The sequence below is a fragment of the Alosa alosa genome, chromosome 11 (genome assembly GCF_017589495.1).
Source record: "Alosa alosa isolate M-15738 ecotype Scorff River chromosome 11, AALO_Geno_1.1, whole genome shotgun sequence".
Classification (NCBI taxonomy): Eukaryota; Metazoa; Chordata; class Actinopteri; order Clupeiformes; family Clupeidae; genus Alosa; species Alosa alosa.
In genome coordinates this window covers 29426715-29439057 of record NC_063199.1, presented here as the reverse complement: position 1 = coordinate 29439057, position 12343 = coordinate 29426715, and the positions used below count along the sequence as shown (strand labels likewise).

At 42.2% G+C, this 12343-nt stretch overlaps 1 long non-coding RNA gene across 2 annotated transcripts in view; it reads left to right on the top strand.

Moving 5' to 3' along the window:
* Positions 1–7404: 7404 nt before the first annotated feature.
* LOC125303211 overlaps positions 7405–12343 on the top strand; it is a 29936-nt gene continuing 24997 nt past the window's right edge. For both annotated transcript variants that reach the window (XR_007195031.1, XR_007195032.1), the window contains exon 1: positions 7405–7445. This is a non-coding gene — a long non-coding RNA (uncharacterized LOC125303211). The remainder of the gene's footprint in view (positions 7446–12343) is intronic.

The window sequence follows — 12343 nt, the reverse complement described above, 5'->3', positions numbered from 1 at the left end:
ATCTGAAATGGAAATAGTGAGCATCTCCTCTCTTCACCACATCATGTCTTTAGCTGCAAAGTTTGAAGCTGCCTGTGGAGGACTGTCAGAGACTCAAAGTTCTTTGCTCAGTTCACACACACGCACGCACGCACACGCACGCACACACACACACAGAGAGAGAGAGAGAGAGAAAGTGATTTCAAAAATGCTTTTTCATCTTTTAATACTAATTTATTTATGGTGGTGAAAAGAATAGACAGTGATACTCCTTCAATTATGTGGTGAAGATTGTGAAGATTTTGTGTTGCTCTTGGACTTATTATGTTATAGCCTATGTTTTTCATTGTGTACTTCGTTGATATGAAATATTCATATCACAGCTTTCGTAAAAGATGGCTAGGAGAGTGATAAAACAATATGGAACCTCTTGTGAGCACATTGAACACATGGTATCCCTTATGTGTAATATTACAAATACCAAAGACAAAAACATCCTAATTGAAAACCATAAAACTGACTAAACTTACTGAAATAAGATGTTTTTTTGACTTGTGTGTGGCCATTCCAAATTGCTAAAATATCAGAAACTTGTTAGCCAACTTGTTATTCGTTTGTTTGGGAGTCTGCAACAGTGTGGACCAAGCAAGTCAAATTCGAAATGACCAGCAAAATAGTTGTTCCTGTACCTGTACCTGTATTTGAAGATGGCAATGTCACATGTAACCAGGGGTGTAGTGGTAAAATAAGAGTTGGGTAAACTATGAATTCTGTGATCACTGTAAGGTGGACTGCGCCATGCAGTATCGGATTTTTTAAAAATAATTCAGAACATGTTTGATCATGGTGGAGGTTATTGTCCAATGTTTATAACAATACCAGTGGTATTAAATGGTTCCTAGAGCATTGATGAATCTACGTATTGTGAATGTGGATAATACAGAGCGGTTTTATAATGTTAAAAGTTGCAACTGGTGAATAAACTCTTTTGGGAGGTGGATTCTGAAATGTCAGATGTGGATAAATGGCGTTTACTTGCGCATAGCCTCCACTATAGCCCTGCCCATAAATGCTAGTATTGGACTGCTATCATGGCAGAATAACACAAAGCATTCTGTGTTTGATCATATCCATCCAAAAATAATTGCATATTTGCATGTAAGTGTACTGTATCATTCCTTGCAGGCCTTGCATGGATAATTCTGTCTTGTGTGCATACAGTATGTGTGGGGAGCATGGGCACATGCTTGTGCATTATTATACTTATACTATTTTTATGTGTATGAACATGTGTGCATACTGTCTGATGAATTGTACAGCTTGTATGAACATTCTTTTCTTTCCAAGTGTGTGCATGTACATGTGTTTGTGTGTGTGTGTGTGTGTGAGAGAGAGAGAGTGTGTGCATGTACATGTGGTTGTGTGCATATGTGTGTGTGTCATATACTGTATGTGTTCATGTGTGTTTTCATATATGTGTAGATGCAGGGGAGTATTGTTGCGCTCAGATGATCTACAGTTTTAGCCAGGTGCGTTTAAACCAAGAGTTGAAGAGAGAGAGACGAGTAGTTCGCACACTGAAAGAATTGACTTAAACAAAGTCTACAGAAAGAGTTTGTCCATTTAATTTTGGGAGCAAGACTGCTCCCAAAATTAATGACTGTTGATGTATGTGTATACAGTATGTACATGAATGTGTACCGTATCATCACCACTGCATGAATATTGGTGTTTTGTGTGCATTTGTGTGTGTGAATGTGAGTTTGTATGTGTGTGTGTGTGTGTGTGGTGGTGGTGGTGGTGGTGGGGGGGTGCCTGTGTATCTATTTTTATGTGTGTATACTGTATGATGAACTATAAAGCTTGCATTAACATCCTGTTGTGTGTGAGTGTATCTGTGTGTGTGTGAGTGAGTGAATGTGTGTTTGTGTGTGAGTGCGAGTGTGTGTGTGGGGTGGGGTGGGGTGCGTGTGTATTATAGCATGAGTCTATTTTTATGTGTATGTATACTGTATGTGCATGTGTGCATGATGAACTAAGCTTGAATAAAGCTTGCATTAACATCCTGTTGTGTGGAAGTGTGTGAGTGTACCTCTGTGTGTGTGTGTGTGTGTGTGCATGTGTCTGTGTGGCGTGTGTGTGTGTGTGTGTGCGCGTGCGCGTGCGCGCATGTGTGTGTGTGCATGTGTCTGTGTGGCGTGTGTGTGTGTGTGTGTTTGCAGTGAGGGTCTGGCTGAGCAGGAGGTGAGGCGTGTCAGATGTCAGAGGACCATGTGTCCGGTGATGGCCAGAGCTGGCTCCTGGCCCTGGCGGCAGACAGCAAGACCTCGCACCTGAGAATCCACAGGAGGTGTGTTTGTGTGTGTGTGTGTGTGTGTCATCCCAACAGCTCTGTGCTGTCCCCACAGCTGACATACCATCTCTTGGTCCCTCTTATATCCTGTCCAGCTATTTATCCACCACTGAAAAGCCTTGTGTGTGTGTGTGTGTGTTTTATATTTTCTGTAAAAAAAAAAATATATATAAAACACTACAGTGAATTGCTGTCTTAATGCCTTGTGTGGAGTATAACTTCACAGTTGCTCTCTAAGCTGGCATGTTAGAGCTGACAAGAGCACACTTATTATTGCAATTAAGAGAGAGTGGAGCACCACAACACATCCTTCATACCTGAGCAACAGGTCAGCTTGAGCCAGCAAAAAAAGAGTAAGTACACATTATGGACTACTTTTTTCATTTGTGAGGTAGGGTGGGTACGTAGCAAAAGAGGACACTGTTTTGTGTACAAAAGCAGGAAGGAGAAAAATGGTCTCTGCACTTAACACTACATTTATTCGTTTAGGACCTCTGGTATACAAATAAATGTAATTTATTTGCACTTACCTCTTAAAATTTGACAAAGATACTTACTGTTACTGTTTTGTAAAAACAATTCAATAAAACCCTGAAAAAACTTTGCTCAGAAACCACACAAAAGCAACACAATGCATCAAATTGCCACCTTTTGAGGTATGCTATGAGATAAACACCCCGGTCATTCCCACACAACATCCTGTGCATTATGAAGTTCTGTGGTTTGGGTAAAAACACCCAGCGGAAATGACAGACAAGCCTTCACAACAAATTGTCAAAATACACCAGTTAGTACGTTAGCACACTTTTATCAGTGCCAACTGAGCAATTGGTGGTGTGGTGTGTTCAAGAATCTCCATGCTTTTTCAAATAGCTCACGTGTTACTTGAAGTGTTGCATGAAAACATTATAGTGCTTCTTAAACTGGAAACTAACCTTTACACAGCCACAACTATTTCAGTGCACTCTTAAGACAAATTGAGCGTCAGCGTCAGTTCTGGCAGGCCAAGTAGTCAAGGCGCTGCTAACCGCTATGGGCGTCAGCTGTCAACTCCCTTCGCACTCCCCTCGCTTCTAAATGGCTACATCCAAACAGGGCGCCTTATTTAAAGCTGCTTTAGTTATTCCTAACTGCTTGCTGCTCGCATTTATGCAACCCACCTCCTCCCCTGTTCCACCCTGTCGTGTATAACATGGCATAGGCTTTATGTCATAGTTGCCTGCTCTGTTCATATGGGGGAATAGCTCGCTCAGTGTTAAACTGTGTGAGTCCCCCCTAATGCTGCTGCTGTCCCCAGGCTCACTGCTCTTTCATGGTGCTCATGAAAGGTCTGGGGACCCCTCTGAACAGAGCCATACCGCCAAATTTAATTTGTAATATATTCAATAAAATTTCCTAAAGAATTTATTGCCTGTGTTGTTCTTGACTTAATGGACCTGACAGAAATGTGTTGAAAACAACACAACTTGAACACAGTTAGTGTTGTTTCCAACACATTCGTTTTAGAAGTGTGGTTGTTTATTTTTTTTTACCTCAGCTAAGCAGAGCTACAGCAGTTGTGCTGACCGTTAAAAAACCCAGAAACAGTTCCATATATTCCCTCATTCCCTCGCGGTGGTCAGCGACTCCAGTTTGTCATACTGTCCAGTTGACGGTTACTTCGTTTTGATCAGCCAACGCTCTAAGCAAAAGGGAATTTTGAGATTAATGTAAATTACAGCTTTTAAGCAATTGTAGCAACCATGAAGGTAGAGAATAGCACCAAAAGGACTTCAGATGGAATCAGCAATACACTCCTACAGCAGTGTCCATTTGTCATCACTGGTGGGCTGATTTGATACTAAAATGGGGACATTTAGCATGGACTGCCTATACATGAATATGAACAAGTCCAAGTCCTCTAAAAGTTTAGGCTTGAGTGAGTGGGTGACTAGATTATGTGTAGGAATTCCACCTTTCATCAGTTTTAAAGGTGACTCGTACTCAATTAGTGTGGTGTCAAATCCACATTAAATAATACAACATCAAAAGAAGTCCGCACACTGTGGATGTATACTGCAGATGATGGCTTTAATGCACTCCAGTTAGTTAGTGAAACAAGCTAAGCAAAGTAAGAAAGTGAGCAGTGAGCAAAGTGAGCTAAGTATAACATCCTCTGGCTGTTGTCCATTATATAAGTCATCCCAGATTTGTTTACAGATAACTGACCAAGTAATATATGGTACGCCCTCTCATCCTGTTATTCACATTCTTTAGGTTGTGCCATTCTTTAGGTTTTGCAATCTGTTGTCTATGCCATTTTTCTGCCAGTGCCATGCCAGATATTGCAGGTGGGCATCAAAGGATATATGTCAATAAAAGTCCGCGGCCCCAGAAAACGCTCCATTCTCCATAAGTCAGTGTAGGATCAAAATGAGTTTGAAGCCAGTATTGTAAGGTAAAAGGAACTACACTATGTTGTTATAAATCACAGCTGAGGCTATTATGCACTAGAGTAATATTTGTTTTTATCTTTGAAAATATTGCAGGTATTCTCTATGCAATCTGGCAGGCATTGCTATGCTTTTAATCTTGTGCTCACTTGATAGCATCTCAAATTCCACTGAAAATGTTATATCTGAAAAGAACACAATTAACACTAAATGCTCATGATTAGATCAATGTTTTATGCTTTTTGCTCAAGAAAAATTACTACAGCCTGATCAGCAAACACATAACAGGATATGGAATGCCCTCTGAATAATAATTCCATGATTTTGGAACTTTTAAAACACTCCTTAACCAACATTAGGGGTTGAAAATGTTTTTAAGATTGCTGAAAACAGCACTTGCGCCACAGACGCACACACACACACACAATATGTAAGTAAGTATAAGTATATAAGTATATATACTCTTTTGATCCCGTGGAAATTTGGTCTCTGCATTTATCCCAATCCGTGACTTAGTGAAACACACTCAGCACACAGTGAACACACAGTGAGGTGAAGCACACACTAATCCCGGCGCAGTGAGCTGCTGCCTGCAACAACAGCGGTGCTCGGGGATCAGTGAGGGGTTAGGTGGTGCCTCTCTCCGGTTACAGGTCCGAAGCACTAACCAGTAGGCCATGGCTGTCCCATGTAACTAATTACATCCCATAAGGTTACAGTAATTTCCTTTGTATTAGCCACACTATGTTTATGCATGACAACAGCATAAAAACAAAATAAAATCAGGTATTGACCACACCCATGTACTAACCACAGTGCCCGATGGCAGATTGCACTTTAATCAGAATGGAGAATGAATAAGAGAATTGCATTCCTATGTATAGGCAACTCCCGTGTTTACAAAAGCAATGTATAAACCTTGTTTAATAAGCAAATGATGGTACTAGAAAACACAATTATGTTTCCTTCATTACTGAATATTTCTTTGTTATGCAGGGAAATTGGCAGTACTAACTGTGACATCAGCTGGCTCATTATAATATATATATATATATATATATATATATATATATATATATTATATCTATATATATATATATATATATATAAGAATTAATTACTTACTATTTTGTTTCAAGTCAAATATTATACTACTCATTCACAAAAGGAAACCCTGGTTCATGTCCTCTATCAGAAAATGAAAGGCTAGGTTGAACAACAAATTGTCAACCAGAGGCAGAAAATATGAATGAAGTCTAATCAGCGTGATAATCAGCAGTGTTTGGAAAAAGGCACATGTCCTTAAATTAACTGGCAGGTAATGAAGTGGTAGTCGGATGATTGCTCAGAGAAGTTGCTTCTGTGAATCATTAATGAAGTGGTTGAGTATCCCTCCAAAAAGAGCAGTGGAGAGGCTTTGAGAGTTACCAACCAATCAGACCCGTATTCAGGTCTTTCAACAAAAATTGGAGGTTGATGGAACTGAGTATTGGTGTTTCCCTGTAGTGCCACATCTAAACTATGACATCTGTTACTTAGTGACATTTGTAACTGAGCTCTTTCGTCTTAACAATAACATATCTTTGGTCAGTCTAGCTTAGTTTAGCATTCAAAGAGGTAGTGTAAAAGCCGGATATGTTGGGTGCTTATCTGCCCTCGCCCTGAGATAGCCTCTTTCCTACTATGGCCAACCCTTCCCCTTTATCTTTTGTGCACTGTTCACTTCTCCCCCAGAGGACTAGATCTCTGTTTCCCGAGGTCACAGAGTACTAAAAAAATAAAAAAATAAATTGGTGCTACCTAGCTTGAGTTGCTGCAGCCAACAAGCAGCCAGACAGCTAGTGCTACACTCTGGGGGCATCTTTAAAAACATGCCCCAGAGTATTGCCATAGCCATAGCTAAGCTAACCCCACATCCTATTGTCTCTGTAAGTGTAAGTGACTTTAAGTGACATATATACAATATATGTCACTTCCTGTTGACCAAATAAAACATCAATCAATTTCTTCCCATTGTTGAGTAGCCATTTCTCTGAGCACCACACTGAGGGTGACTCAACACTGGAATAAACTCCAAAATCAACGACTTACCCTCTTCTGGTACTTCATACAAATTGGTGTTATTCAGCAATTACAAATTGGTGTTATTCAGCAATTCCATCAAGGTGAAAGAGGAAATGTGCTTAGGAGTGGGGCTGAGAGATTTGCTGTGTGTGTGTGTGTGTGTAAAGTCCAGCCTAAACTTCTGCCTGCCGAGATCTCAGAGTGCTCTGAAAACACACCATGCTTGAATGATTACAAAAATACAGCTTCCAAAGGTCCAAGGTGCTAAAATGGTTCCTTCAAGTGAGCGTTCACATGTTGGAAGATATCTAAATGACTGACATATTCTCTATTCACTGCTATACGGACTGGGTGAAGGAAGTGAAGGCAATTGACCTGTCGCTAAGCCCCGCCCCCCATTGTTACCGTGTGAAAACTCGGACAAACAAACCAGACTTGATTAGAAATACATTGTGGACAATGGCAGCTGAAAGCAGGTATATGAAAGCAGGCTTTGAGGACGTTTTGGTTGATAAAAGGATTTACTTTCCTCCAGAAGCTATCAAAAGGGACTTAATTATGTTATGGAGGGGTGTATTCAAAACTTTAGAATACATACAAGGTGACAAGCAGTTGTGGTGAGTAGCCGTGCAAATCCCACTGACGTTATTGTTAGCTAGCTAGCTAGTGGAAGATTGATACTAAGATATGTTAGGTTACGTTAATATTTGATGTAGTAAGAATATAGTAGTTGGTTAATGAGCATTTTCATCTTGGGATTTAACAGGGAACCTGTTCCCTTAGTTGCCTACATTACGTCGAGCTGTTGCAAACGTGAGAGACGTCCTGTAGGCTACTTTTGATGAAAATATACCCCATTTTCTAGCCTCTCGGGGTACCGGCTATCAGTATTAAAGTCAAGTCAAAGTCAGCTTTATTGTCAATTTCTTCACATGTTCCAGACATACAAAGAGATCGAAATTACGTTTCTCACTATCCCACGGTGAAGACAAGACATATTTTACCAATTTAGGTCCACAGACAAACATAACATTCAAGTAAACAAAAAAGTAAGTAAATAAGTAAATAAGAGGGCACATATAATAATGAAAAAATAAGAGCAGCAAAATGTGGTTGAAATTGTGCATAGACAGTCAATAAAAATACTAGTGCAAATTCAGGCCACAGCGCAGGCTTCTGTACCTCTTCCCAGAGGGCAGTAGATCAAACAGATTGTGAGCGGGGTGACTTGCATCACTCACAATTTTGGTCGCCCTTCTTGGTGAGGTGGGTGGTGTAAATGTCCTTCAGGGAGGGGAGTGAAGCACCAATAATCCTTCCAGCTGTGTTCACTATGCGCTGCAGGGCTTTCCTGTTGTATTCAGTGCAGCTTCCGCCCCACACAGCGATACAGCTGGAGAGGATGCTCTCGATGGTGCCTCGGTAGAATGTGGTCATGATGGCTGGTGGAGCACTTGCTGCGCCTGAGTTTCATTAGGAAGTACAGGCGGCTGAGCTCTCTTAAGCCAGTGATGCAGTGTTGGTGGTCAGGAGAGGTCTTCACTGATGTGCACGGGAATTTGGTGCTGCTCGCTCTCTCCACCACAGCACCGTCGATGGTCAGTGGCAGGTGTTGGGTGTGACCTCTCTGGAAGTCAACAACAATCTCTTTGGTCTTGCTGACGTTCAGCAGGAGGTTGTTGTCCCTGCACCACGTGGTCAGGTGGTCGACCTCCAACCTGTATTGAGTCTCGTCGCCCTTGGTGATGAGACCCACCAGAGTTGTGTCGTCAGCAAATTTCACTATGTGATTGTTGCTGTAGGTTGCAGTGCAGTCATGCGTCAGCAGGGTGAAGAGCAGCGGACTGAGCACGCAGCCTTGGGGGGCCCCTGTGCTCAGTGTGATGCTGCTTGAGGTATTGTTGCCAACACGTTACTACTTGGGGCCTCTGACAGAGGAAGTCCAGTAGCCAGTTGCAGAGGTAGGTACTGAGTCCCAGTTTGTCAAGTTTGCAGATGAGTTGTTGTGGTATTATGGTGTTGAATGCAGAACTGAAGTCTATAAACAGCAATCTCACATATGAGTCTCTTTTTTCCAGGTGGGTGAGGGCTGGGTGGAGGGCAGAGCAGATTGCATCCTCTGTAGACCGCAACTCGGTATGCAAACTGGAAGGGGTCCAGGGTGGGAGGGAGAATGGCTTTGATATGTGACATGACAAGCCGCTCAAAGCACTTCATGATGATGGGTGTCAGTGCCACAGGGCGGTAGTCATTGAAGCAGGATGGAGCAGTTTTCTTCGGCACAGGTATGATGGTGGCAGCTTTGAAACATGATGGGACGATGGCTTGCTTCAGGGAAGTGTTAAAGATGTCTGTGAAGACATCCTTAAGCTCCCTGCACAGTCCTTCAGCGCCGCGACCTGGGATGTTGTCTGGACCTGTTGCCTTCACGGGTGTTGATGGCAGCAAGTGTCCTCTTCACTGTCGGCAGAGAGGCACAGGGGCTGCTCATGTAGAGGGGATGGGTCTTCTGTGGGCAGGTGCTGTTTTGTGCTTCAAAGCGAGCAAAGAAGCGGTTCAGGTTGTTGAGCAGAGGGATGTTGCTCTCACAGCTCTGTGGCGCGGGCTTGTAGTCCGTGAGGGCCTGAATGCCCTGCCATAGGCTTTGTGCGTTCCTGCTGTCTTTGAAGTGGGTGGTTATCTTGTGAGTGTATTCCTTTTTGCTTCCTTGATGCCCGCACGGACAGGTTGGCTCTACGCTGTTTTCATGCCAGCTTCATCCCCAGCTCTGTAGGCTTTGTCTCTGGCCCTCAGCAGCCTGAGGACATCCCCTGTCAGCCATGGCTTCCAGTTAGCCCGGGTGATGATGTCTTTTGTGTGGGTCACATCATCGATGCACTTGGTGATGTAAGAGGTTACAGTGTCTGTATACTCCTCTATGTCTGTCCGGTTGTTGTAAGTGTTGTTACATGTCCCCAATGCAAAATGTTTGACCATGGTTATCCGTCAGGGTTTTTTGAGTTAATAAACTCCATAAATAACCATTAATTTGTCATTTTATGCCTGCCCCGTTGTTTCCTATGGAGTTGTCCGAGTCCCGTTGAGGCTGGACTGTCATTGGCTCATCAGCGTTCTAAGGGTGGCGCTTAGCGACAGGTCAATTAAAGCTTGACAGCTTTAGGAAGTAGTTGAAGTAGTTGAAGCAGCCTTCCAGGCTCCAAAATACTTTCTACTGAATGAAGTTAAACACTTCTACTGATGTTAATGACGTAACGGAACATAGCAGTCAGGCAAAAGCAGACCTTGGCCACTATTTCACAGTTTTACAGTAAGAAAAGTGAAAAAAAAAAATGGCAACTGTAGGCTATCATGATTCGGAACCTGACCAAGCTTTGGATCTGAATGAGTGTTTAGGAGACATTTTAGTGAGTGGTGACCTTCTACCTTAATTGAAAATTTTAAATAAATTGGACTAGTCGTTTTTAGGTTAAGTGGGTGAGCGCACACTCACATATACTGTAGACATACGGAAAGGCAGACAGGAGATAGTCTTTATTGTCCACAGGGTAAATTTGTTTTCAGTCTTTACTGAGGCTCACACATACAGTATAAATGCACACACATTAACATCTTCACCCTAACACTCTATTATGCACACAATTACTACAAGTCATATTCTACCAGGCCCTTATCAGAGGTGTAAAAGTCCAATCATTCACTTAATCAGCTGATTCTCTAATTAGTACAACTCTTAAGGTAGATCAGCTAATTAGTGAAATCACCTGTGTTAAGTGCACATGTAGAACTAATTTATGGCAGGACTTTTAACTTCTGCCCCTTATACATATACTGTAGTAGCATACACAGCATACTCTCACACACGTAGTGGTCACCTCCTGGCAGCTTCATTTAGATGTGTTGTGCCTTATGCTATGGCAGAGGGCACAAAACGTCTGCCATAGCGCACCTGTTGCCTATGGAGTTACATTTGTTCCACTTTTATGAGCGAGCAATAGCACAATTTGAGCACAGAAAAATATTTTGACCGAGCACACAAATTATATTTTAAGGAAAAATGAAACTCGAGCACAAAAAAACTTAGTTTTTAGTTGAGCAAACAGGAATCTATGTTGTGCTCCACAAATGTCTTTGCCTGTTTGCTAATATCAATATGTATGTGCAACATCAGTCCCCTTTCTTTCAGTTTCACTGTACGTGCTCACATAAAGTGTTCCTCCGCTAGCTTAGGAGATCTCTGTCGCGCTCGCTCAACTTCGTCTGTGTGCTCGCTCAAAACTGTCGACAACTTTACATTGTTCCACAATTCATCAACCAATCAGAAAATTCAGGGGCTGAAGTCCAATTCTCATTGGCTGCTGAAGTCCTCAACGCCTAGCGTCATTTACTAGTGTCAGTGGGAATCGGGAAAGATTGGACATTGGAGCACGCCACACAAAAATACATCTTTGGTAAGTATTTATCATATGGGTATTGTTGGATTTACAACACGGTTACAACGTCTACTTAACTTTATGCGTTGAAACTAAGACAAGCATTATTAACCTTTCCCGATTCCCACTGACACTAGTAAATGCTAAGGATTAATTGGCTCTGTGGTAGAACACATCAACCCTGTGTTCGCCTCCACATGATCCAGCCGACCCAGTGATAACAATCTGTCCCAATGACAAGTCACCAATCCTTAACCTTGAAGATCCACATACTTCTCTAGGGCCACACAACATGCTGTAGCATCCAAGACATGGAGGCAGGTCTCCTCCCTTCCAATCAGAACAGCACACCTGCAGTACAACAACACAGGGATTTGGGGAATGTAGACATCCTGTTGTGAAATGGGCAACCTTTGCATGAACAAAGGAGACAAATCCATCACTTCAGCTCTAGGGGAATGTTGGCTGACTTAGCTTGAGAGGCTTCTATTCTGGAGCTAAGCACAGTATTCTATCCTTGGTCAAGACTGACACCACATGAAAGGAAACAGCAAACATAACATGAATCACAGCATGGGCAATATCACCTGTGCAGTAGTCTCCTTCATACATATAGTACAAGGTCAATCAGGAATATTGCAATATTGTATAGAGTCATTTTTATCATCTTCAGCAGTATAATGTAGTTTTGTTATTTTTCATAACTGAAAAAAGCAAGCCATAGAAAAGCTAATGAACATAAATATGTTTATTTATGCAAACACAAAGCTAACAGGAAGACACAACCTATACCTGACATTTTCAGGAAAACATGAAATCAGGAATCAGTTAATAGGGCCAATCTAGTAGGACTAATCTTGTGCAAACACAAATATGCTGGTTTTAATAGGTTATAGGGAACATGCACAGGGAACACACAATAGTAAGCCTAGCCTAAGTGCTCCTATTTAACGGTAGACAGCAGGTTGGGGCGATGTAGGGGGCTTTTATCCACCTCCATGTGCGTCTGGTCAGGTGGCAAGTGAAGAAGCCAGTATCCTGTGATGCACATGACGGGAGGGTGCAGGCCCAGCTGGTACTGGCAC